The sequence below is a fragment of the Bos indicus genome, chromosome 1, assembly GCF_029378745.1.
Source record: "Bos indicus isolate NIAB-ARS_2022 breed Sahiwal x Tharparkar chromosome 1, NIAB-ARS_B.indTharparkar_mat_pri_1.0, whole genome shotgun sequence".
Taxonomy (NCBI): Eukaryota; Metazoa; Chordata; class Mammalia; order Artiodactyla; family Bovidae; genus Bos; species Bos indicus.
In genome coordinates, this window is record NC_091760.1 from 149,906,089 (window position 1) to 149,933,579 (window position 27,491).

General features: G+C 42.3%; 1 protein-coding gene across 3 annotated transcripts in view; it reads left to right on the top strand.

The window, feature by feature from the left end:
* The window catches only part of DYRK1A (dual specificity tyrosine phosphorylation regulated kinase 1A), a 145,452-nt gene that overhangs the window by 15,320 nt on the left and 102,641 nt on the right, over positions 1-27,491 (top strand). The window lies entirely within an intron of this gene.

Genomic DNA, 27,491 nt, shown 5'->3' on the forward strand with positions numbered 1-27,491 from the left:
TGTGAAAGGCAGTCGCTCACTTTCTCTGCATATTTGGGACTTAGAATGCCCTCATATGACCTGGGGCCTCCATTCCACCACCTGAGAAGCGGGTGATTTGCAGAAGCAGGCCGTTTGCAGAGTCCGTGTCTGCATAGAAGGGGGATGGCCGAGCTGTCTCTTCTGGAGGCCGTCAGCAACAGATCCAGTCCTGGCACTTCGTTCCCGTGTTCGTGGTGTCTCTGCAAGTCACAGGGACTGAATCCTGTGTTGTCTCCACTGGACCAGATCTTTGGTTTGCCTTTTGGGTGTTCTTGACTACATGGCCTTCCAGCCTGGCCCTCCTGGGGTTTTCTGTGAGTTGCCTAATACGCTTTAATAACTTCCTTTTCAGTTTCAACAAAGCCAGAGTTAGTTTCTTTTGTTTGCAACTACAACCTTTACTGAGGTGGTGCCAGTTTCGATAATAGATGATTTGAAGGAACTCTCTAGAGTCAGAGTCATCTGTGTCTAGATTAGAATTTACTAAGTAGAAGAGTTCACAGTATGTAGTAAGTGAAATACTCGTAAAACATTTTGGTTATTGATTTAATGATTTTACTGAATCCGAGCGCTTATTCGCAGCCAGGGTATGTTCTGGGTGTTGGATATTCAGGGTGACGGTGAGATCCCTGTGCTCACAGAGCTTAAGTTCTCTTGTGAAGTGTAGAGTAAGCAAGAAAGCAGCTAACATACTGACCAAGAGCGATAGATACTGTGAAAAAGTAAAGATGGGGTGAAGTGATAACGGGGCTTCCCTGATGGTTCAGGGGGTAAAGAATCTTGTCTGCAATGCAGGAGACACAGGAGATGAAGGTTATAACCCAGGGTCGGGAAGATGCCCTGGAGGAGGAACTAGCAACCTGGTCCAGTATTCTTGCCTGGAGAATTCCATGAACTAGAGGAGCCTGATGGGCTACATACAGTCCATGGGGTCGCAGAGTTGGACACAGCTGACCGACTAACACATTCTAAGTTATAATGATGTATGTGTGTATGTTTAGGGATGGCATCTGATAAAATGTTTGCTTAAAAATTACTGTCAGAAGTCTTGACTTACGCTTTTTACTGTGGGGCAGTAACTTTCTGAATTTACCCTCCCAGCGTAAACAGCTAGGAAACTGGACAAAATCCATGGAACAACTGTTTTTGGATATTAAACAATAGGCAGTGCCTAACTGCGATGCCTAACAGATGGGAAACAAACGCCGTGAGCCCTGTGTTGGTCCAGCTTTCTGCCTGGAGGCAGTCTTCAGATCTCGTTGCAGGGATGTGCATGTGTTCTCAGTCGTGTCTGACTCTACCACCCCGTGGACTGTATCCTCCCAGGCTCCTCTGTCCACGGGATTTCCTGGCAAGAATACTGGAGTGGGTTGCCATTTCTTCCTCCAGGGGATTTCCCGACCCAGGGACCCAACCCGCATCCATTGTGTTGGCAGGTGGATTCTTCACCACTGAGCCATCGAAGGAGATCCCAGATAAAGCCCACAAGTTGAGGAAAGAAAGACTGGAGTTGAGGGAGGCCAGAATGGTTCTGTTGGGAGGAGCAGAGTTCTGAAAGAAGGTAGGCATGCAGAGGAAGAGTTCCATAGTCTTAGTGATCTCCGTAAATGTTGACTGAAGGCCGGTCTGTGGGACTGCAGGTACAGAGGGCTGGCTGTGAGTTTATACTTGGAGATTTGACTGTCGGGGGTGGGGTGGGGGGGGTCAGCACTTCTCACTGCTCTGTTGTTCAAGGGTCGCCAGTAATTTGAAAGGAATGTAATTGCTTATCCTTAACAGAGGCCAACACTCTTTAAAGAAATGTAAAGAAACCCAGCACTCAACAGTGTAAAAATGTCCAGTATCCAAACAAAAATTGCTGAATATGTGAAGATGTAGGTTAATGTGACTTATAATTGGGGTATCAGTAAATTGAAACCAGCGTAGAATTGACAGATGTTAGAATTAATGGGCAAGGACATGAAAGCAGTTGTTGTGCTCCATCTATTCAAAAAGTTAGAAATTATGAGAGATATAAAAAGACCCATGTCAAACTTTTAGAGGCGACAGCTAATGTGTGGAATGAGAAATACATTGGATGGCATTAATGGCAGATTAGACATTCCAGAAGAGAGGATTAGTAAACTTGAAGACAGAAAACTCAGTAGAAACAAATGATAGAGACAATGGAATTAGCAAACAAGGTTATTAAAATGGTTATTAAAATGCAGGGTCAAATGTCAAATCACTGTGTTGTACACCTGAAACTAATATATTTCATGTCAAATATACCTCAGTGAAAAATACAGTAAAGCACAGGGGCAGATTGTGGTCAATGTTGACATTTTGGTACATGAGTTTTTTCCAAAAAAGAGCAAATTGTGACTGCTAATCTGAAGTTGGCTTGTTGTGTAGTTGAGTAGTTGAAAATTATTATTTCAGCAAAGCACCAAGATATGGCAGAAGAACTTTATTGTGCAACAGTGTGCTCATTATTTATTACTTGATCTGTAACAATATTACCATAAAGCTAGAAACTGAAAGCATGCTTTTATGGCCTCACAGTGTCTGTGGGTCAGATGTACGGGCACAGCTTAGCGTAGTTGGGTCTCAGGACAGTGGTCAGAAGGTTGACAGGGCTGTGGTCTCATCTCAGGCTTCCCTGGGGAAGGGTCTCCTCTGTGCTCGTTTGACTGGTGCAAGCGTTCAGTGCCCTCTGTGGTGTTGGGCTGAGGGCTGCAGTTTCTTGCTGCCTGCTGGCAGGCACCCACCCTCAGTTCCTTGGGGTGTTGTCCTTTCCCATGGTGCCACTTAACTTGCTCCAATACAGGGAAGGGGCAAGTCTGCACGTAGACAGCTGCATGGTCTCCTGCATCGTGACCACAGAAGCGCCGTCCCTTACCCTTGCCTGCGCGCTCTTGGTTAACAGCAAGTCAGGGGTCTTGAGTCAAGGGAAGGGCCCGGCAGCAGGAGGCTGTGTGGCGGGAGCCACCTTGGAGTGTGTCCATGCTGGGCGGTAGAGAGCGGTGGAGAGTGCGTTTCCTGGAGTCTGCGCCAGGCACCCGGCTTTGAAGCCCAACCCTGGAAGCGTCTCTGAGCCTCAGTTTCCCTGCAGGGATAGTCTCTGCCTACTGTTGACAGTGTGTGAAAAGGGCGAATGCTTGTCTTCAGTTAAATTCTTTCTTTATTCTACTGTTTGTTCTCAACAGATCAGATCTTCAGTCTCTTTTTGCTTCCTGTGAATTTTTTTTTAAGTATTTATTTTTAGTTTTAACATGCAAATAATCAAAATTGAATGCCTACTGAAAGGCTTGTGAAGAAAAGCCTGTCCCTGGGAACAGCCCTCCTTACTCCTAGTCCTGCCCCCTGGAGCTGTGCTTCCTGCTTTTGGATGCTAGTGCTGAGACCACGACCCAAACTGGCTTCCCGGTAACTCCCAGTTGGAAGTCCAGAGGTAGGGTGGATTCTTCAGCTAATTGGTTTTGTGGCTTCCCTGGTGGCTCAGACAGTAAAGGGTCTGCCTACAATGCGGGAGACCCAGGTTCCATCCCTGGGTTGGGAAGATTTCCTGGAGAAGGCAATGGCAACCCACTCCAGTACCCTTGCCTGGAAAATTCCATGGACGGAGGAGCCTGGTAGGCTACAGTCCATGGGTCACAAAGAGTTGGACACGACTGAGTGACTCCAATGTCAGTGTCATGTCAATGTCAATGACTTCAGGGTTTCCATCTCCCCTTTTAGTCTTTGGCCGGCTACATCCTCAGTAAGATGCAGGAGTTTCAGAGTAGTACCCAGGTACAACAATGTCTAGAGAAGGAAAATTATCTTTCGTGTAGCTGTATGAGAATGTGGAAACTTGCCTAGAAACACTGGCAGACCTACCTCCTGGCTTACAGGCCTGTTTCTGAAACACTCACTAGAAAGGGAAATGGAATGACATTTGGACCAGTTGGACACACGTGTGGAACTGAGCGCTTTCCCTGAGCACGTGCCTAAATGGGTGAGTGTGCAAAAGAGTTCTGGACAAAATTGACTTAGGTTACAGCGGAAAAAGGGGGAAATTGGAGGCTGGGTGGGTAACTCTGACCCTACTCTGGTATTTTACATAAGATTTAAGATGTTATCTGTTGATTTTCTGTTGAGGTGTGTGTGCTCAGTCTTGTCTGACTCTGCGAACCCATGGACTGTAGCTTGCCAGGCTCCTCTGTCGATGGAATTCTCTAGGCAAGAATACTGGAGTGGGTTGTCATTTGTTTTAAGATAGACGACTATTTAATTTAAAACCACCTGTCTTAGACGTCTTCCATCTATCCGTTGTAGTTACATGTATATTTTCATGCAGTGTATTCAGTGTAGTAGTATGATTATGTAAGTCTTGTTCACCATGGAGGCAAATTGTATACTATGATTACATTTCCCTCCTTGTATAATTTTGCTTTTCCTGTTTCATTTTCCTCCTATGGTTTTGTTTTGCGTTGTTTTTTAGGTCTTTGTGTTTAAGTTTCCCCATACCTTCTAATAGCCTCTCTGTATAGTTTTGCACAAAGATTAGATTCTTACCCACCCCTACCCCCTTCCTTAAGGGCCCCTCCATCAAACTACTCCTATATGGAAATTAAATTTTTTTTTTATTAAAGTATGGTTGATTTACAGTGTTGTGTTTCTACTGTATAGCAAAGTGAGTCAGTTACACATACACGTATCTACTCTCTTTTAGGTTCTTTTCCTATGTATGTTGTTGTTTAGTTGCCAAGTCGTGTCCGACTCTTTGTGACCCCATGGACTGTAGCCCACCCAGCTCCTCTGTCCATAGGATTTCCCAGGCAAGGACACTGGAGTGGGTTGCCGTTTCCTCCTCCAACTTTTTTCTTTCATTTTGTCAGCACAGCTTTTAGACTTCCCGAGAAAGAGTGCACGAGAGGTTAGTTTTTTGAGACATCATCTGAAAGTGTCTTTAATCTGTTCTCTTTCAGGAGTAAAAGTTTGACTGGGTATAGAATTGCAGTTGGAATTTAATTTTTACTGAGAACTCTGAATGAATTGCTTCGTGCTTTTCTAGCTTCTTATAGCAGATATAATTTGTATTCTGGGTTCCAAAAGTATGGAACAGTCAGAGGACATAATGCCCTCCCTTGTAAACCATTACCCAACTTCAGCAGTCGTCAGCTCATGGCCACTTTTAAAAAATTTACAATTCTGTCTATCCCTCTTCCTTTTCATTTCATACAAGCAAACCCAGGTACATAATTTTACTTGTGAATATTTGTCTCTCTAAAAGATAAGGGCTCGTTTGTAAACTGTAACCCTTGTAGTAATATTATACCTTTAAAAGATTAAAAATAATTCTTCAAATATCCAGTTTAAGTTCAAATTACCTTGATTGCCTCATAATTATATTTTAAAGCAGTTTATTCAAATTAGAATCTTAAGTAAGGTCCATAAATTGTCATTGGCTGACAAACCTCTGAAGTCTCTCTTAATCTGTCGGTGTTATTTTTTTCCCTTGAGTTTTATTTGTTGAAGAAACTGTGTCCTCGGTCTTGAAGTTTTCTATAGCCTGTGTATTGCTGAATGAAGCCCTGTGGTGTCATTGATGTGTTCCCCGTCCCTTGCAATGTATTTCCTGTATGTGGCAGTAGCAGTGAGATCTAGAGACTTGATACAATTCTGTGTGTGTGGTTTTTATTTTTTTTGAGAGGTGCTAAGTAGGGAGAATACTACATGGGTGGTATGTTATCTTTAGGAGGCATAAAATATCTAACTCTGTGATGTTAGTGACTACTACATATTAATGTGGATCCATTGATTTATTTGAGATTTTGGTTCTTTTTATGAAAAGAACTCTCCCCAGGAGTTTTGAGGATCTGATCTTCATCTGTAGTGTTCGGAAGTTTTGTAGTGTTGCCTTGAGTATTTTCTGTTTATTTTTTACCCTTATTGGGAGATATTTTTCAACTTTTATTTTCCATCAGGATATTTTTTTTTTTTCTCTGCTCCCTACCCGCCCCTCTCACCGCTCTTTTTTTCTTTTCATTAGTATTTTGTTTTTACTTCATGGTTTCATACATTCTTTTACCTCTTCAGGCACATTCATATTATGATTAATTGCCTTTTTTTCCCCTTCATGGCATTGTCTCCATTTCCTGTGGATTCTTGTTTTTCTGCTTGCTTTGATTTCTGTCTTTGAGTTTTGGCAGCTTTCCTCAAATATCTGGCCATCCCTGGGCTGGTGGCTTGCGTGAGGAGTAAGTGACGATAAAGCCGAAAAGAAGCTTTTTTCGAGGGTGAGGCTTGTTCACTGGAGGCGTATTAGTGTGGTGCTTGAGGGACCTGTGAGTGTGAGTGCCCTTGTTTTACTCCAGGGCTCTTGTTGATGAGTTGCTAAGTTGTGTCCCACTCATTGCCACTCTGTGGACTGTAGCCGGCCAGGCTCCTCTGTCCATGGGATTTCCCAGGCAAGAATACTGGAGTGGGTTGCCGTTTCCTTTTCCAGGGGATCTTCCCGATCCAGGGATCGAATCTGTACCCCTGCGTTGGCAGGTGGATTGTTGACCTGCCGCTGAGCCACCGAGGAAGCGCCTTGCAGCCTCCGCCTCACCTGTTCTCTCTTGTGCTTGGTCTCTCCACGTGCAGAGTCTCTGTGTGTTTCCCCAGAGCGCGCGCGTGCCTCTGGTCTGGGGACGTGATAGTTGCCAGCACGGATAGGATTTGCGTTGCAATATGGGGTTTTACTGCATGTAATTTGCTTATTTGTTGAACTCAGATAAGTTGCAGATAGAATACAAATAACTTTTATTTCTTGAATCTTTTGAGATAAAGTTGTTGACATGAAGTCTCTTCTTTGTTGAATCTTGTAGTGCATTTTTCCTGTAAACAGAGACATTCTCTTGCCTGATGACAGTACAGCCATCAGAGGCAGAAATTTACCATTGATATATTACAGCCGTCTGATCCCTCGGCCTCCACTCAGCTTTCAGTTGTTGCCCCAGTGGTGTTCCTTTATAGAAGGATACAGTCAGTCTAGGATCGCGTAACACCTTTTGTTGTCATGTCTCTCCAATTCTTGATCTACATTAGTCCTTCAGCTGCTCTCTCTTTTATGTTATTGATATTTTTGAAGACTACAGACCAGTTATTTTAGAGAGTCCCTCTCAATGTGAGTTTGTCTGATGTTTCTTTACTAGATGTAGGCTGAACATCTTGGCCAGGAGTATCATGGAAGGGATGCTGTGTTAATTTCAGTGTATTTTGTTAGATGGCATATTACTGATTTTCAATTTGTGCTGTAAAAAATACTACCACAAGTTCAGTGGCTTAAAAAAACACACATTTATTATGTCACAGTTCTGAGTTCAGAAGTCCGTAATGGATCTGACCTGGGCTCGTCTTGGTGTTGGTAGGGCTGCATCCCTCTTGGAGACTGTAAGTTCGTGTTCTTGCCCTTTCCTGGTTCTGGGGGCCGTCTGCTTTTCTTGGCTTGTGGTCTCCCCCTCTTTGCACAACCAGCCACTGTGGACCTTGTGCACCTGTGCTGCCGTCTCTCTCTCCTCCCTGCTCTCACTCTGGAGGGACTTTGTGATTTCACTGGGCCCACTGGAGTCATTGAGGTTAGTCTCAATTTTAAAGTCATGTGATTGGCGTATTTAATTTCCTGTGCAACCGTGATTCCCCTTTGCTATGTAAAGGAACATGTTCACAGGTGCCGAGGGTCAGGTTGTGGAGCACGCTTGGGGCGGCGCGGTACCGTGCCTACTGCAGGGCTCGTATGATTTCCGTCTGTACCAGTATTGAGAACGTTCACTTTGATCACTTGATTATGGTGGTGCCTTCAGGCTCCTCCATTTTAAAGTTACTTTTCCTCCCTTTTTGTAATAAGTATTTTGTACAGAGATAACTTTGCGACTGTGTAAATATTCTGTTGGTTACCGACTATTATCGTATTCAGTTGTTTTGTATCACTGTATGCAGTGGGTCGTAATATATTACTGCATTGATCTTGCTGCTTCACTTGCCCCAGATTTTGCCAGGTTGACTTCTGTGTCCTTTTAGCCTATCTCTATCATTTTTTGGAGCTCTTCCATGCTTATCTTAAACTTCTGTCTCAGCCTTGGAGTAGGCCATTTTTCCCAGAAGCTCCTTCCCCCCTAAAAAGTCTTTATTTTTTATTTCACATTTCAAAACTCAGGAAGTGGCAAGGATGATATAAAGTCTGATGTAGCCCCATCAGCTTCCTTTGGTGGAATTTTATGTAGCCTTAGCACAGTATAAAAATCTGGACATCTGATACATCTGGTATATTTCTGGTAACTGCATGCCTTCTTTCTTTAGTTTTTAAACTTGCATTTGTGTGTGTGAGCATGGTCTTTTGTAACTTTTCTGTTCCATGTATAGATTTGGGTAAGCTAGTCCCACAGTCAAAGTGAGAGAGCTGTTCTGTCACTTTAGAAGGACACTTTTGCTACCTTTTTGTATTCCCAATACCCCCCCCCCCACCGTTCTGTTTATTCTCCATGTTTGCAGTTTTATCACCTCAATATGTTAAATGAATGGAATCATACAGTATGTAACCTTTTTAAGATCAGCCTTTTTCACCAAGTGTAATGCCTTGAGATCCGTTTAGTGTTGTGTAAATCAGTAGTTAATTCTTTCTTATTGCTGAGTAGTGTTCTGTTGTATGCTTGTACCAAGTTTGTTAAACCATTCAACTATTGAAGGACATTTGGATTGTTTCGAATATTTTGTATGATATTATGAATAAAACTCCCTTGATTGTTGGAGTACAGATTTTTGTGTAACGTCTTCTGCATCCTAGGGCGGGGGTCTGAGTGTGCTTGCTGTGTCGCATGCTGGGCATGTGTGTGGTTTTCTAGGCCCCCCGGGACCGGTTCCCCATGGCGTGCGTGCCTGGTGAGTCCTCCGCAGCATGCGTGAGGAGCCCAGTCCCTCGGCATCTGGCCCCTTGCTCCTCCCCGCCCCGGTCTGGTATTGTCACCTTCTTTAATTCAGCTTGCTAGTAGGTGTGGTGGTGCCCTGCTCTGGTTTCTGTTTGCATTTTCTTAATAACTAAGGATGTTAAACATCTTTTCATTTGCTTGTTTGCTATCTCTGTCTCCTCTCTGGTGAAATATCTGTTCATGTCTTTTGTCCATTTTCTGATTAGGTTTTTTAAAAAAAATTTTAACTTTGAGTTATGAGAGTTCTCTATGTGTTCTGGATACAAGGTCTTTTTTTTTGTTGGATATGTGATTCTCCCTTTCTGTTCCTTGTTTTTTCTTCCTCTTTACAGAGTCTTTTTTTTTTTTTTTCAGAGCAAAAAGTTTGAATTTTGACAGAGTCCAGTTTATATTAAATTTTTCTTTTATGGGTCATGTATTTGATGTCAAGCGTGAGAACTCTGCCTGGAGCGCTGGTTTCTTTTCCTGGAGAATGGTATTTAGAAACCGAAATCTGAGCGTTAGGTACGCTCATTGCTGTTAGGGTGTGGGTGCTCCCCCGGTCTCTGGACAGAGAATGTGTGTGTGTCCTGATGAACGCTTCCAGGTTCAGGATTCGGTAACCATTTTCATTGGTGTCTCCGGGTGTAGACACTTACTGTGCGCCTTTCTTCATTCTCTAAGTCTCCTGCCACTGTCCATGACTTTTCACTATCTAAAAATTTGACCATTACTTGGTTCTATTATTACTATTACTTTTGACGTCTTTACTGATTTTAGGTGGCTTTAATTTTCAGTGGAGCTTTGTGAGAATAATTGTAAATGCTTGGATTATCCACTGTGTTGAACTTGTACTTACTGAAGCTGTAATATTCCTTTTTCAGACTTCTTTTGGTCTTTATTTCTTTACGCTCTCAGCCCTGCCATCCTCCTCCTATACCTGCTCTCACGCTGATCGTGCTGTTTCTGCACAGCCTGTAACCATCCATGACTTTCGTCTCTAAGCAGTGACGACCAAGCTTACTAGAATATTCAGCTCCTCTTTGTAGGTGACCTCGGCTTATCTTCGCACTCTTTTTCTGCAGCCCCACTGTATTTGCTCCACTTCATAGCTCTTCTCAGTGGCTTTCGGTTCCCCACACGTGTTTTGCTTTCTGCTCCTCTGTCTTCCTTTGAGGCACATTGTCTGCTGCTTTTACAAGGTTTTCCGTAGAGCCCAGAGCTTGGCATAGTAGGCACTTGAGGCATCAGATGCACAAATGCTATTTCCTCTAATATAATAACGCCACCCAAGCTTTTAGATCCCATTTTCATTTTCCAAACACTGTCATCATATAGCAACTCACTTAAGTCTCAAAGCAGCTCTGTAAGCCATTACTCATCTTTAAGAAGTGATGCTAAGTGAAATGTCCGAGGTCGAATTATAGGAGTAAAATTTAACATGTTGCGTTCCTTGTTATGTGACAGGCCCTGATGTAGATGCTAAGGACATTTGGGGAAGAAATCAGACACATGTGCCCTCAGTACAGCCGACGTTAGAATGTTTGAATTGCAGCCCTTGTCGGGTGGGTTTTGGGGAAAGTCTTCATAACCTCAGTTACTCATCTCAGATGTCATCTCCTCTAGTCTTTCCTAACTCCCCTGGAAGGACGCAGAAATGGGGTAGAAAGAACAGCTCTGTCTTCTGTGTTCTCATTGGATCCTTCTCGTGTTCGCATTGTGCACAGTTTTACTCAGTTCAGTCTCTCAGTTGTGTCCGATTCTTTGCGACCCCATGGACCGCAGCACGCCAGCCCTCCCTGTCCATCGCCAACTCCCGGAGCTTGCTCATATTCATGTCCATCGAGTCGGTGATGCCCTCCAACCATCTCATCCTGTCGTCCCCTTCTCCTCCGGCCCTCAATCTTTCCCAGCATCAGTGTCTTTTCCAATGAGTTGGCTCTTCACCTCAGGTGGCCAAAGTATTGGAGTTTCAGCTTCAGCATCAGTCCTTCCAATGAATATTCAGGACTGATTTCCTTTAGGAGGGATTTGTTGGATCTCTTTGCAGTCCAAGGACTCTGAAGAGTCTTCTCCAACACCACAATTCTAAAGCATCAGTAGCATTTATAAAATCATTATTTGTATTTTGGGCCTTGGCTAGATTGAGCAGCAGTGGGCAGGGATTATTATTTTTTTTTTTCTGGTATCCAGGATGCCTGGCACAGAGTGTGTCTTAATATTTCTCAGTAAGTGTTTGAACCCATAATATAAAGACTTACCCATGGTTGTCATTTTCTACTGGCAGATAACAGTTCTCTTTGGTTCTCATTACTGCCTCTGTGTGAGGATACAAATCAGTTTAAAAAGCTCCACTCTGTATTCTTAGCCAGGAGGGTATATTCTTAAAGAGATTATCTATAGGCAGCTTCTTAACTGAAGTTTAATAAGCTATTTTGTGTGTGGATGTGTATAGGTCTTTAGCCTGAAGATGGAGTCTTGACCCGCTTCTCTCCTCAGTATTAACAATCTGGTAGGAGTTCTGAGTTATTCGTTAAAGAAGTGTGCTGATACAAAATAAGATGTAAGAATTTACCAGCCTTTTTTTCCAAGTTCAAGACAGTACTTACTTTCAGATGTGGAGTGTTACCTTCAAACATCTCGCAAACAGGTGCATTTTAGCTTTTCTTCCATATTTGTTTGCATACAAAGTATTGAGGTTATCTGTATTTATTTAGTGAACCATGTCAAAACTCAGAGGCTTAAAACAACCAATGTTCTTCTTTGGGCAGGCCTTGCCTCCATTCCACATGGTATCTCCTGGGACTGGGAAGTCCGAGATGGTGGATTCTAGCCCATGTGGTGTCTGAGACATCTTCCTCTGGTAACCTATTTGTATGACTGCTGTGGGCTTTCTCACGGCATGGTCTTGGGGTGGTTGAACTTCATATGTGGTGGCGACTGGATTCTGGTGGTGCCAACAGCAGAAGCCACTGGGCCATCTTAATACTTTTTATTCCTGAAACTGGCATAGTGTCATCTTTACCAGATCCTTTAGGTCAAAAGCAAGTCACAGGACAGTCCGGTTCAAGCAGAGGAGACAGTATAAGATGTGGACACTGGGCAAAAGTGGTTTATTGGGACCACCAAGGGACGTGAACTTCAGAAAATACCTGTCTGAAGTGGAAAGAGACCACTTTTCTGTTCTGTTTTTTATTATCTAATCTGACTAGCTTATCCATTTTATAATGCAGTGATCTGATTATATGCCATTTTTGCTATAACTACATTCAGATAGCTGTAATTTGTTGTATTCACTTAAACTGTGGATTGATAATTTTGGTAGGGTTTATAATTATGGAGATTTGGAGATTGAAGAGACAGTGGAGTACTTTATGGCTTACTCAGCTCCAAGTTACACCTAAAACACTAGATAAAAACCCAGAGTACGTACTTTGTGAAATAAGTGATGTGGACATCCTTTGGGGCCACATGTTGCAGTCCATAAAATATCTCAAATATTTCTCCAGTAGCCCTGTGATTATCCTTTGCACAGGAGAAAGAAGAGACAGATAATTACATCTTCTGTAATGGCAGCTCAAGACTTATTTTTTTCTGCCTCCGAATAGATCTCTCCTTAATGCCCAGAATATGACAGTGTTCATTTCATTTAAATAGTTCTTATCTTGATTCCATGTTGAGGTCATCCTGTTAACTGGGTTTGAGTGTGACAGTGGAAATTTATCACAATGGGTGGCTCCTTGTGGCTCATTGACCAAATACATTCGAGTTCTCTGGAAAGCTTAAAAGAGATGCAGATTTTTGGCTCTAGCCCCAGACTTGGCATATCCAAATGTCTGAGAAGGGGTCTGGGTGATGTGTAGTTTGCAGATCCCGCTTTTAGGTTCTGCAGCTGATTCTCCAAAGGGGCACTGTCACTCCCCGAGGGGGAGAAACTGTTTTCGGGCAAGGGGAGGTGAAAAAAATCTTAGCTAGTACAGTGCTTTGTGACCCCCCATAATTCAACACTACCTGACAAGGTCTTATTCCACAATTTTTCATTCCTCTCGTCAAGGAGAGATTTAAATAAGGCTTTCCTCCTGGGGATGGGAGTGAAGGAAAGAAGGTTGAGAACCATTGTTCTGTAAGAGTAATTCTGACATAGTACCTGTCCCACCACACCTGAGCCACCACCCCCATCCTGGAAAACTTAATGTGTGATCTGGAGAATGTTTTTTTATTTTTATTATTTTTTTAAATTTATTTATTTATTTTTGAAATTGCTTTAAGAAAGTTTTATTTACTGCATACATCCTAAGAATGTATTGTAAATGAAGCAAGATCTTGGAGAATGTTTTTTTAATACTAAGGTTTTACCTACACTAAATAGGCTTTCCTTTAAAAATCTTGAGGGTTGGTGAAAACATTTTATTCCATGGTGTTTTTGCATCCAGCCAGATTGATCTTACCCTTACGGACAAAGCGCTGTGAGAACAGACTCTGTTCTGGGATTCGGAAACTCTTCAGCTTTACATTAGCAAAAGCTCCTCCTGTTCTTGGGCTGGTTCACACCCAGCTCACGAGGGTCCATTGTAGCCCAGGAAAGGATGTGCTCCTGTCCTTCCTGGGAGCCAGGCCTGTGTCCTGTGCACTGCAGGCCCTGGGGATTAGGGTGGGGGCAAAGGCGGCACCCCTGTTCTTGGGGCAGGAAGAGTATGGGCCGGCCGCCGCTACTCTGGTTTGCTGCTTTCTTTCCTCGCTTTGTACGGGGTACGAATGAAAATGCAGTTTTGGGCAGTAGTGGGAGAAGGGGGGCTTCCCTCGTGGCTCACACAGTAGATAACCTGCCTGCAATGTATGAGACCCATGTTCGACCCCTGGATCAGGAAGATCCCCTGGACAAGGCAATGGCAGCCCACTCCAGTATTCCCACCTGGAGAATCCCATGGGAGCCTGGTTGGGCTACAGTCCATGGGTTGTGAAGAATTCAGACGCAACTGAGTGACTAACACACACAGAGTGGGAGAAGGAGAAGAGAAGTTTCTAATAGATCACCTTCTGCAAAGAAAATTCATTTTGATGTGAGTATTTCTAGGTCCTTCAGAGTAGTGTTAACGTCTTGGTCCTGGTTTTGTTTTCTGTGGAGTTAGTCCAGGCTCAGGAAAGTTAAAGGCATAGTTCAGCCAGAAATCTAAAGGTTTCTGTAAATCTGCATTCATGCGAAAACACATTGCTTGGCAACTGGCAGATGCTGGGGTAGGTTATTTGTTGACTCACTTAATAAAATTAACCCAAAGTTTATTTTTTAAAAAGTGTCATTCTCTTTTCTGATTTTAGAATCTAATCTTAGCATAATGTTGAATGGAGGAAGGTGACCTGGAAAGTTAGGAGGCCCGGGGTCCACTGTTCTTCCTACACACCATGATTCTTAACCTCTGTGCTATGCTAAGTCACTTCAGTCATGTCCGACTCTGTGTGACCCCATAGATAGTAGCCTACCAGGCTCCCCTGTCCCTGGGATTCTCCAGGCAAGAACACTAGAGTGGGTTGCCATTTCCTTCTCCAATGCATGAAAGTGAAAAGTGAAAGTGAAGTCGCTCAGTTGTGTCCGACTCTTAGTGACCCCATGGACTGCAGCCTACCAGGCTCCTCCGTCCATGGGATTTTCCAGGCAAGAGTACTGGAGTGGGGTGCCATTGCCTTCTTAACCTCTAGACTTTCATAAATGATCTTTTAAGAGCCCTTCATCGTGCAACATTTTAGTGTCAAACACCTTAGAAATGCGCTCAGCTGATGTCATTAGAGTGAATGGGTTCCAGTTGCCACCCAAGGAGTGGTGTATTCGGGTCCACAGTTAGGCTGCTGTAACTGGGAGCTGGCACTTCCATGGCTCTGAGAACGTAGAATCCTCTTGAGGTGAACTGCTAGGTCGACGGGTGGTGGGGGGGCGGGGTGGCGGCGCGGCCCCAGTAGCTCATTCAAGAGACAGGCATTTCTTCTTCCCTGATCCTTCAGGGTACCCTGGGATGGGCCTCATCTGTGTTGTCCTTGCCCCATCTCTTAGGAAGGTGAAGGGACAGAGACGTGTTCATTCCTTGTCTTAAAAGATCAGAAGTGTCAGCCATGCCTCCTTTCGCACTCCGTCTATGAAAACTTGGTCATATGGCCATACCCAGCTGCTGTGGAAGTTGGGAAGCGGAACCCAACAGGGCAGTTGTGTGTGTGACGATAATTACAGAGGAAGGAGATGCCTGTCTTGTTTCTGCCGCAGACAGTGTGGAGGAAACTGCTTAGCTTTCTTAGTATCCTTTTGGGGGAAGCTTTTTACTGAATGTTTTTGTTTACCAAAAATCTTATGGTTAACAGAAAGAGGAAGTAAATTATTTTGGCATTTGGATTAAAATGCTGAGTATATTTGAAAGGCATGTTCTGAAATTATTAGGAAAATGAAACTAATCAGCTCTAACCGATTATACCTTTGTCTCCTCAAAGTACAAGCCAGGTAAAGAGTTGTTTAATCTTTTGTGCATTCTGTGTTACTGGAAACACTTAGGTGCACATTCTGTCACAAGTGACATCTCTTGCCCAGAGGAGTAGCACATAGTTCCCTTTGGTAAACTAGCCCAGCAGAACAAAGCTCTTTCTTAAATGCCATCAAACCTCAGTGGGCTCTGAATTCTTAGAAGTTCGTAAATTTGGCCCTGTGTGAAAATTGCCTGGGGCCCTTGTTCAAAATACAGGTTCTGGCCCTACCCTCTGGAGGTTCTGATGGTTCTGTCTCTGAAGCTGAATTTTTAACCAGCCCCTGAGGGTGATTCTGATGCAGATGTCAGTGGGATGGGAACCACTGCTTTGGATAGTCTACACCTCAGGTGCCTCATATGTGAAAGTGCAAAAATTACATATCTACTGGGTTTTGTAGGGTTCAGAGAACGTGACATGAGTTGTACTTAAAACTGCTTCATAAATTAAAACATATTATCAGAAATGTTAGGTGGCATTTTAAAGTCTACACCAGGTATTGTGCTAATTTGTTTGGTAAATAAGGTTAAGTGCTCATATTTCCATTTAGAAGTAAGCAGGGAAATTACTATAAGATAGAAATCCAGACTTCTTAATCCTTGCCTAATTGAACAGAGATTCTGGAAAAAGTTAGCTGCTCAGCATAAGTACTAGTATAGCACAAACCAAATAATTTACATACTTTCATTTTAACATCGTGTTAAGACTTTCCTGGTGGCTCAGATGGTAAAGCGTCTGCCTACAATGCGGGAGACCTGGGTTCGATCCCTGGGTCAGATCCCTGGGTCAGGAAGTTCCCCTGGAAAAGGAAATGGCGATTCACTCCAGTACTCTTGCCTGGAAAATCCAATGGACAGGGGAGCCTGGTAGGCTATAGTCCATGGGGTCGCAAAGAGTCGGACACGACTGAGCAACGTCACTTCTTCACCTCTCTTCTAAAGTTACCATGTATCAACTTGATGACTTCAGTTAAATATATCTTCAGTGTCATCTGTGTGGGAAATTGCTTTGTTCTTTGGCCCTGAATATGATATAGTCTCTGTTCGTAATGAAATTACAACCTGGTAGAGAAGACAAGACTATTAAATCACAGTACCACTCTTAAGAGAATTTTCTTCTTAAGGGATGTATCCTACAACTGTTACAAGGTAGGTTCTGAATGCGATGTTCAAGTTCAGAAGATGGGTGAGGTCATGTAAGGTGAAGAGCACAGCTTGAGACAGAAGGAGGGACTTCCCTTTTTCTTTCTACCCCAGAGGGACCAGTGTCTGTCAGGGACCTGGACACTTGTCTCTCTCTGTATTGCGATTTCCTGGACCTTGTAAGGAAAGGAACATGATAGAGAAGCTTGTGAAGGTTAAGGATGCGGCACCTTCTCTGAAGTAAAGGGGAGCAGAACTAAATTTGATGATCCAAACCCTGTGCCAGGCACATACGCAGATCTCCTTAATCAGCTGCAGCGGTTCTGTGGTTGAGAGGGGCAGTGTCCTTTAGTGGAAAGAGTATGGGATCTTAAAACCTAGAAGCAGTTGGTAAAAGAAAGAAAGTGAAAGTCACACAGTTGTGTCCGACTCTTCGTGACCCCGTGGACTGTACAATCCATGGAATTCTCCAGGCCAGAATACTGGAGTGGGTAGCCTTTCCCTCTTCCAGGGGATCTTCCCAGCCCAGGGTTCGAACTAGGATCTCCTGCATCACAGGCGGATTCTTTATCAACTGCTCTAAATTGAGAAGCATTTGGTAATGTTAGACCCAACTCTACCTTGTACATAGATGTTCAAGTAAGTGGCTTTTTTTCCTGGTGAAACGACTACCCAGGACACGTCAGACTATTCCTTCTTTTTGGCGTATTAGGTGTGCCTTGGCTTTCACAAGGGCATGGTTACTGCTTAACCCATTGAGATACTATGGATAGAGACCCAAGGGTTCATGATGAAGCTGCAGGGTAGAGAAGGGAAAGAGTGCAGTCGTAGGAAATTTTGACAAGAAATATAACTCAGGCTGATTCATTTGATGATGCACCAAAAGTTAGGGGTGAAGTAGTGAAAAGCCACAAATACAGTTTCTGCCCTCATGTCGTTGACAGTGAAAGTTCGGCATTTTAGCAGTTGCTGTTTGGGATAGAACCTGTGAAAGCTTTCCTGAAGTCTTCCAGATTGATGAAAGTGGTGGGGATTTTACATTCTGTGTCTTCCAATGGTTATGTCTTTTTAAAGCTTGAAGGAACTCACAAAAAAGCAGTTAGGATTGCAAATCATTCCAAATGAGATGTTGATATTAAATTAGGCGTACTTTTCCACATCCTCCAAGAATACAAATACAGACTGAAGCACTTTTCATAGGTGATGTTTGTAAGTGTACATGTTTTAAGATTGGAAATGTCTTTATCTCTTCGTATTAGTTTCCTGTGGCTTCTGTAAAAAACCACCACAAACTTAGTGATTTAAAACAACAGATATATGCTTTCATTGTTCTGGAAGTCAGAAGCCTTGAAATCAGTACCCCTGAGCCGAAATTGAAGTGTTGGTTGATGCAGGGCATCTCTTCAGAGACACTCTTCGGGCGGCTGCCAGCGTTCCTTGGCCTGTGGCCGCATCACTCTAGCTCTGCCTCGTGGCTCCCTGCCTGCTGTCCTGCTGGTGTTGGTGTCTGTCTAGCGCTCTCATAAGGACACTTGTAAAGGCGTGTAGGACCCACCCGGATCATCTCATTTCAGCATCCTTAGCTGAACCTTAGTCACATCTGTAAAGACCTGTTTCTATATACGATCGCAACTGTAGGTTCCAGAGATTAGGATGTGGATATTTTTTTGGAGAGTGACCTTTTTAAGCTTACACTCTGATAGATTGCAGGCAGATTTTTGGACATAGGAGCAAAAATTGTGTGGACAGAGCAGCCTCAAGAGTTGAATATGACTTAACGAATAAACCACCACCATTGATACGTTATATAGAAGAGTAGAGGAAGGTTGTTTTTGACATAGTAACTTTTAGATATTTGTAAGTATATTTCTAGTTAGAGTAGACATTTATAGTGTATTATGCATCTTTTCAACGTTAGCTTGATTTTCAAATTTGGAATTCAAATTGGGAGGCATTGCCCCAAATTTTTGTACCTCACATGTCATTTATAATGGTTTTTGAGTTACTAGTCTCTAAGAGTGGAGGTTATGGGTCTGGGTCAATCTGACAGTGATAATTTTTATCAGGATTTGTTGAAAATGAGTATTAATTTAGGAAAATGATACAAATTATTAGGACACATTTTAGCAATGTAGAAATTTTAATGACCTTGTGAGAAGGTGCAGATTGTAGAAGAATAGTGACAAAGACATTATGATGACACTTTTCCTAAAATTGCTTCTTTGTATCAAACTTGAAAATGTGTTGCAGTTGGAGTATATATTTTAATTATACCTTCTTTTAGTTAATTTTGGACTGGTCATTTTGAATAAGATGAACATATAGTAAACAGTGTTGTTTAAAAAGAAAAGAGGGTCGCACTTAGAAGGGAAGGTACCAGTGTAGTGTTTTTGCTGTCATGAGCCAGCCATGAACATAAATGTATTATGTGTGTGTGTTAATTTTAATACCTGGTTCTTTGTTGAACCTGCCTGGTTTTTTTGGTCACCCGACAGAGGATGAGATGGCTGGATGGCATCACCAACTCGATGGACATGGGTTTGGGTGAACTCTGGGAGTTGGTGATGGACAGGGAGGCCTGGCGTGCTGCGATTCATGGGGTCGCAAAGAGTCGGACACGACTGAGCGACTGAACTGAACTGAACTGAATAAAAAATTGACTCTTTTTTCTAAGCATCTTGAGATACATATTTGGAAGTTTTTTTTAGATGGTTCTATTATTTCTAATTCCTTGGGTGTGAAATTGGGTTGTTTACCCACTAAGTTTCTCTTGGGATGCAGGGTTTCTTTGTGTGCTTGTAGTAACTGTGCATGGGCTTCACAGGAACTTCTGAAGGTGTCCTATATATTGAGGGAAGTTCATATCTGTTTTTAAGTATTTAGAGTTGATGACACGACACCACCCTTATGGCAGAAAGTGAAGAGGAACTCAAAAGCCTCTTGATGAAGGTGAAACTGGAGAGTGAAAAAGTTGGCTTAAAGCTCAACATTCAGAAAATGAAGATCATGGCATCCGGTCCCATCATTTCATGGGAAATAAATGGGGAAACAGTGAGTGGAAACAGTGTCAGACTTTATTTTTCTGGGCTCCAAAATCAGTGCAGATGGTGACTGCAGCCATGAAATTAAAAGACGCTTACTTCTTGGAAGGAAAGTTATGACCAACCTAGATAGCATATTCAAAAGCAGAGACGTTACTTTGCCAACAAAGGTCCGTCTAGTCAAGGCTATGGTTTTTCCTGTGGTCATGTATGGATGTGAGAGTTGGATTGTGAAGAAGGCTGAGCGCTGAAGAATTGATGCTTTTGAAGTGTGGTGTTGGAGAAGACTCTTGAGAGTCCCATGGACTGCAAGGAGATCCAACCAGTCCATTCTGAAGGAGATCAGCCCTGGGATTTCTTTGGAAGGAATGATGCTAAAGTTGAAACTCCAGTGCTTTGGCCACCTCATGTGAAGAGTTGACTCATTGGAAAAGACTCTGATGCTGGGAGGGATTGGGGGCAGGATGAGAAGGGGACGACAGAGGATGAGATGGCTGGATGGTATCACTGACTCAATGGACGTGAGTCTCGGTGAACTCCGGGAGTTGGTGTTGGACAGGGAGGCCTGGCGTGCTGCGATTCACGGGGTTGCAAAGAGTCCGACACGACTGAGCGACTGATCTGATCTGCCACTTTCCGCCTCCCATTCCCCATTTCCCAAATGGGATAACCATGAACACTATCAGGCTGTTTACCTGCCTCCCACTTGGTGCAGTTGTTGGCATATTTTTTTATTCTTACCATGTGTTATTCCTACATATGTTACAGTCTTGTGATTTTAGCTTCAAGCACATTTTAAGCTGCAATTTATAGTTTTTGTTTTAAGCAATCAATGCTCTTTTAAGTACAAGAAAGAAAAAATATTCATTTTGAAAATTTACCTACTTATTTACCATTTCTGGCATTCTTCATTTCTTGTATAGATTTTTGTTTCGAGCCAGTATCATTTCCCCTCAGCCTGAAGAACACTCTTCAGTGGTTTTGTAGTTCAGGTGTGCTGGTAAAGCGTTCATTGCACCGTCGTGCTTGAAGTGGATTTTCACTGGGTGCAGAATTCCACATTGGTGGTGGTTGTCACTGAAGCACGCTAACGGTGGGGTTCCACTGTCTTCTGGCTTCCGTTGTTTCCAGTGAGATGTTAGTTGTAATTACTGTTTTGTTCTTCTCTGTATATACTTTTTTCTCTGGCCACTTTTAAGATTTTTCTCTTTGTCTTTGGTTGTAAACTGTTTGCCTGTGACATGTCTGAGTGTAATTATAATGTGAGAGATTTTTAGCCATGATTTCTTAACATGTTTTACTCCTATTTTCTCACTGTCTCCTGTGACACTATTATTTTCTTTTTGTTCTTTTTTTTTTTTTTTTGTAGTTTCAGTTTTTCTGCTGAGATACTCTGTTCACACATTAAAGAGCCAAGTTCATGAAAGTTTTGAAACACATTTTCTTCTAATTCTTTGTATAAAATACAAAGTTGTAAAGTTGTTGTCTACCAAGTGTAACATCTCATCCAACCTTGAGTTGGTCTTCTGTTGCCTCTTTTATCCCCTTGACTGTGGATCACTTTTTTTTGTTTCTTGTTTACTAATTTTTGATTGAATACTGTTTTCTTTTTAAGAATGTTAATGTTAGTTCTGCAAGGCTGGTTGGTCACCTTGAATTTATGTTTGGGTTTGTATTTTATTGTGTGCTGTGTGCTCACTTGTTTAGTTGTGTCCAACTCTCTGTGACCCCATGGACTGTAGTCAGCCAGACTCCTCTGTTAATGGAATTCTCCAGGCAAGAATACTGGAGTGGTAAGAATATTGCTGTTTCCTGCTTCAGGGGATCTTGATCCAGGGATTGAACCCATGTCTCTTCTTGGCTCATGTGATTGTAAAGACTGAGAAGTCCCCAACTCTGCAGTTGGCAAGTTGGAGACCCAGAGAGCCGATGGTGTTGTTCTAGTCCGAGTCTGAAGGCCTGAGAACAGTAAGAGCTGATGATTTCAGTTCTAGCCTGAAGGCCAGCAGGCTCAAGATGTCAGAGCTGATGTTTCTGGTTGAGTCCAAAGGCAGGAAAAACGTTGAAGTCTCAGCTCAGTGCAGTCGGACAGGTGCTCTCTCTTAGCTGTGGAAGAAATGAATGATAAATTTGAAACTCTAATCATGTCATGACATCATTTGATTTTTAGGATCTTATTTGTATGCAGGTATTTAAAATTACTTTTCGTTTTTTTCAGTAGGTGTAAAGGATGGCACTTCTGAATTGTATACAGAAGTACGTGTGGTGGTCCCTCTTTCGACTTCTGCCCGGCCACCTTCTCAGTCCCATTGTCCTGAAGATAGTCCTGCTGCTGAAGGCTTGTAGTTACCTTTCTGGACATTTTCCTATGTATTTTCATTTATATGAAAATAAAAATAAGTATGCTTATGTTGTGCAGATACATATTTTCCCATATTTCTGTGTAGCAGTGGAGTTTGCTCAATTAAAATGGCAAATATTATTTTGCTTTTATCATTGATTTGATAATCTGATTTTTTTGGTGTTGGTTTTACTTCAGATCCTCTTAAGCAAGGCACATAACCTCTAGACCTGAGTTTCCACATCTACTAAAGGATTGATTTGAATTAATTGAAACTGAAGACCTCTCGCTCTCAGTCTGACACTAAATTCTGTGTTATTGTATAATTTGTCTGTATTAGCTACCACAAAGAATGTGTTACTCTTCGTAATGTGAAAAAGTAGGAAGATCAAACATCAGTTATGACTTAAGGCAGCAAGAGGAAATTTTGGGGCAAGTTGTTACAATGTTCAATCCCCCCCACCCCCCCGCCCCCCACTGCCCTCCAAGAGTGGTTGGAGAATGTTAGCTGCTAAAACTAGTAAGGGGATCTGTATGTCTTGTGGACTTTGACACTAGAAAGTTTGTGCTTCATTGATCCCACGGAGCTAGCCAATGACACCCTAAAGGGAATTTCACCCCAACTCCCTGAATTTTCATATCATAGCTGTACATTTGTTAGCACAAATGTCCCAGGGAAAAATTTATAGGAATCAGTTTATTTAGGTAAATCTTTGCTAGTGATTTATATAAATATTTTATGTAAAATAGTTTCCCAAGCAGTTTTAACCTCTATCTTCTCTCCCCAAAGAGAAACAAAAGAATAAAAAAAGCAGATTTTGCTTAGTCATGGTATGTTTGTAAGTTCTCTTGTCTTACAATATCACATTTAAAAAATTTTTTTAGTTAGCTTCTTTTGTCATTAATTTGATAGTTAAAAAAATTGTATTTCTGATACGTATTTCATACATCACTGATTTTATTAAAACTTTTTTTTAGTTACTAAAAACCTCAAACATACATAAAAGTAGAGAATTTAATTAACACTCATGTCCTTGTCCTCTTGCGTCCACAGTCATTATTTTGCCCACCTGGTTTACTAACATTTTCAGTATAAATAGCACCACATTTAAAAATACTGTCTTTAGAAAAGAGGTTTGGTGTTTAACAACAACAAAAAAAAGACCCAAGCAAGAAACAAAAACTATGCCCAAGCCTTTTCTGATTATAGCTATTTATAGAGAATTGATAATTCTATAAAATATTTTTTAGCTCATATATCATTATCTGTATCAGAAATTCTCAATTTTGTGTCTTTCACATTGAAATGAGTTAGCTAGGTCGTTTGTTCCATGATTAGATTGCAGATATGACTTCACTGTGCTTATCGTCTTGTTTTAAATATTAAACTTTTTTTAACTCATTTGTGTCAACAGAGCAACCCTAAAGCAGGTTTTGTGGCAATGTTGTGGTTTGATGATGATGACTTTGTTTCTCTCTCTCTTCTGTCCAGAGTCTGCTATACTTGAGGGAGCTGGCCTTCTGGAGCGGGAGGTGAACAGGGCTTTCCCCAGATTCTGGGGCTAGGTGCCGTTGCGCGTGTCATTGGTTAGCTCCAGTTGAAGGCAGAGTTAGGGCCCTCGTCCTGGTGTCAGTACTGCTGTGGTGGGCTTGAGGGGTGCTGGTCGGAGACTTTCTGGAGAAGAAGGCACTGGCGTTGGACTTGGGAAATGGTGTTGACAGGCAGGAAAGGGAGCAGTTTCAGCAGGAAAGTGATTCTTGGGGGATGAGCTTTGCCCGTTGTGGCTCGAGTGAACGTTCAAGGAAAGCACATATATGAAAGGAGATGGGACTGGAAGGGTGGGGGTCTTCACGACAGTGTAAAACATGCCAGTGTAACAATGGGAACACGCAGTGCACGGTCACCGTGCCGTGTTTTAAATGCTGTGTCATCGTGATGGCACTGTTCTGTGGGATCACCCACTTTGTAAATGAGGACACTCGTCAGCTGGGCGTCTAGAACCTGACACGGGACCACCTGGGAAGCGGCGTAGCCAGGCGTTAGAGGGCGGGCTGGCTCGGAGCCTGAAGGCTCTGGGCCTTGAACACCAGGTTAGGCGACGCAGAGCCCTTCTGGGAGAGTCTTACTGTGGACAGTGGCCAGAGTTTTAAAAGTTGGAGGGTACGTGAGGTTGTTCATAGTTGTGGCCCATAGCTAAATGTCATGGAGACTTTTCTGTTAGGATGGAGGATGAATTTCTTGGACCATTTTTTTCCTGATTATAAAAAGAAGATGCATGTTTATTAAAGTTGTGATATGCTAAAAAGTGTAAGGAAGAAAATTAAAAATAATGTGTTATTAGCCAAAGACATTCATTATTAATTTTATGTATTTTCTTCCAGCGTTTCTTCTGTGCTTTTTTTTTTTTTTCTTTTACTTTTCTGAGACTGTACTTTGATGAAGATTTTGAGTTCTTTCTGATAAAATATAATGCATGATTTTTTTCCCTCATGTCATATAATATTATAAGAACTTAAAGGATTTACATGATATTATGTGACTGTACATCTTTTCTGTTAGTGTTGAATATTTTTAGTATTTCTAATTTTTTGTTGATAATGTAGTTTTGTATATAAACTTTGTATTTTTCGTCATGAAATGTGTTTCTAAAAGTAGATGAACATTAAGCAAACTAGGACTACAAGCAGAATGTGATTCAGTGCTCCATGAAGAAAACTGTATGGGAACAGTACTCTTGTGAAAGCTTGTGTTCCCATATACTATGTATATAATTGATTTGCATGACTGTGAATGAGGTCCCCAAGGTTGAACATCGAGTCTAGTGAGGCCAGTGGAATTTGGAGTATAGGCTGGGAAATGTTGACATTAGCATATCAGTCACACATATTAGGATTGTGTCGATGTCCCATGTCAGTCATTTTTACTGAATTTCCATTGATCAAGAAAATTCTAGGTTGGGCCTTCCCTGGCGGAAGTGGTTAAGACTTCTTGCTTCCACTGCAGGAGGCATGGGTTCGGTCTCTAGTTGGGGACCTAGGATTCCACGTTCCCTATGGTGCAACCAAAAAAAAGGAGAAAATTCTAGGTTAAGATTTAGCTAAGGTTTAAATTCTAGGTATAAGATTTTGTATCATTACAAAATAACACATTCATTTTAGAAACTTTAGAAAATAAGAATAACAGTTTCCTCCGGTTCTTCTTTCTGGAGATAACTAGTGTTTGCATTTTGTGTGTAACCTGTGAGTTCTTTTTTTTTCTGCACACAATTACTTTTCTCTTCTTTTTAAAAATATATTTACATACTGCTTTATAACCCACTTTTTCTATACAAGACAGTATTTTCCATGTTTATTTTATTAATCCAGTATGCTCATTGAACATCTACTAGGATATAATAGAAATGTGAGACTGAGATTCACCAAGCAGTAGATAATATCATTTGAGTAAGACTATAACATAAATAACTAATAAAATATAGTGGTCCATAGGTAAACGGAGGTTCAGAGGAGAAACTGGAGTGGCTTTAAGCTGGATGAGGAGAAATGAGTTGGTCTTGAGAGTGGCTAGGATTTAGGTAAAGATCAGGTAGAGAAGGGGTGACTTTAGTTAGGGCAAAGGATTGAGCATCGCTGCAGAAGGAGGGTGTTATTTTATGGAATGCCATGCTGAGCTCTGAGTTCAGGGCAATAAGATTTGACTAATGTTCCTAAGTCACAGATGGGTTAAATCCAGATTGAAAGTCTGTGCTTCAGCGACGTATGTGTACAGCAGCTAAATGTGTGATAAAATGGGACGAGGGGTAAGCTGTCTTTAAGTAAAATACAGTTCCCAAATCCAGCCGTGCTCAAGAGTAAATAACCTGGATGTTCTTGTATATTAAAAAAAAAACAAAAACAACCAGGGACTTCCATGGTGGTCCACTGGCTAAGACTTCAAGCCCCCAATGCAGGGGGCTGGGCTTCAATCCCTGGGCATGGAATTAGATTCCACATGCCCCAACTAAGAGTTCGCAGGCTGCAACTAAAGATCCTGAGTGCTGTAACTAAGATCCGCTGCAGCCAAGCAAATAAGTATTTAAAGAAACAAAAACTAAACAAAACCCAGGCAGGTTCTCGAGCCCTTCTCCTTGCTTCCTGAAGCAGGATCTTTTGGAGTGGAGGCTGCAGTCTGGTTCTGCAGACTCCCCTAGTGTCTCTGGCATACCATCTGGCCCAGGAGATGCTGAGTTTAGGAGGCATCTCTAATCGCGTGAAATAAGGGCCTGGGCCGGGGATGATACAGTAGGCACGGAGAAGAATGGAAAGGCTGGAAAGGCGTGAGGCATTTTGAGAATGCATAGGATTGAGCGAGATCATTTAGAGTAGCTAAAGAATTCAGCAGTTTCTAGAATGGTTGTGGGTGGTGGGAAGAGATGGGAATGTGAGTTGTGTAAGGAAGGGGTTGCATGCCTTTAGGCGTAAAGAGTTGATGTGGTAACGTGGCCCTGTAGGCCACATCCTGCAGCTCTGGACTAGATACTGAGTGAGCGGGTAGGGCGGCTAGAGAAAAGTCTGGAGTTACTAGTTCAGGGCAAACCTTTGAGGTACTCCTTTTAGAGGGAAAGGTGTTGAGAAAAACCAGTGGAGGGGCCAGACAGTGGGACTGGAGACCGGCACCGAGTTTGGGGCCACAGGTGACAGAGGTCCCGTCGGAGGACAGTTGGTGCCCTGGACTGTAAGGCCGCGCGTTCTAAGACACGCTCAGGGGACAGCGTTTTCCTTTAAGTTCCCCAGAAGTCTAGCAGAGAAAAGAAGTAAAACAAAACCCATTTTACTACTCTTAGTAGTAGGCTTGCTGGAAGAAAATGTAAACTGTTAATAATAGTGTGTGTTTTTTGATTATTTCTGGACCTTGTTATTTTTCTGTATTTTTGAAATTCAAGGATAATTGAAAGCGCAGAGGTTTATATAATTATATGTAATTATATTTATAAAAGGACATATAATGAACTAAGTGTATATATGAATGCGCTTATGTAAACTATTTACATATAATGCATATTTTATAAGTAAAATTATATGTGTGTACACTCACATATGGCATATGGTCCCATCACTTCATGGGAAATAGATGGGGAAACAGTGTCAGACTTTTATTTTTTTGGAGCTCCAAAATCACTGCAGATGGTGATTGCAGCCATGAAATTAAAAGACGCTTACTCCTTGGAAGGAAAGTTATGATCAACCTAGATAGCATATTCAAAAGCAGAGACATTACTTTGCCAACAAAGGTCCGTTTAGTCCAGGCTATGGTTTTTCCATTGGTCATGTATGGATGTGAGAGTTGGACTGTGAAGAAAGCTGAGTGCCAAAGAATTGATGCTTTTGAACTGTGGTGCTGAAGAAGACTCTTGAGAGTCCCTTGGACTGCAAGGAGATCCAACCAGTCCATTATGAAAGAGATCAGTCCTGGGTGTTCATTGGAAGGACTGATGTTGAAGCTGAAACTCCAATACTTTGGCCACCTCATGCGGAGAGTGGACTCATTGGAAAA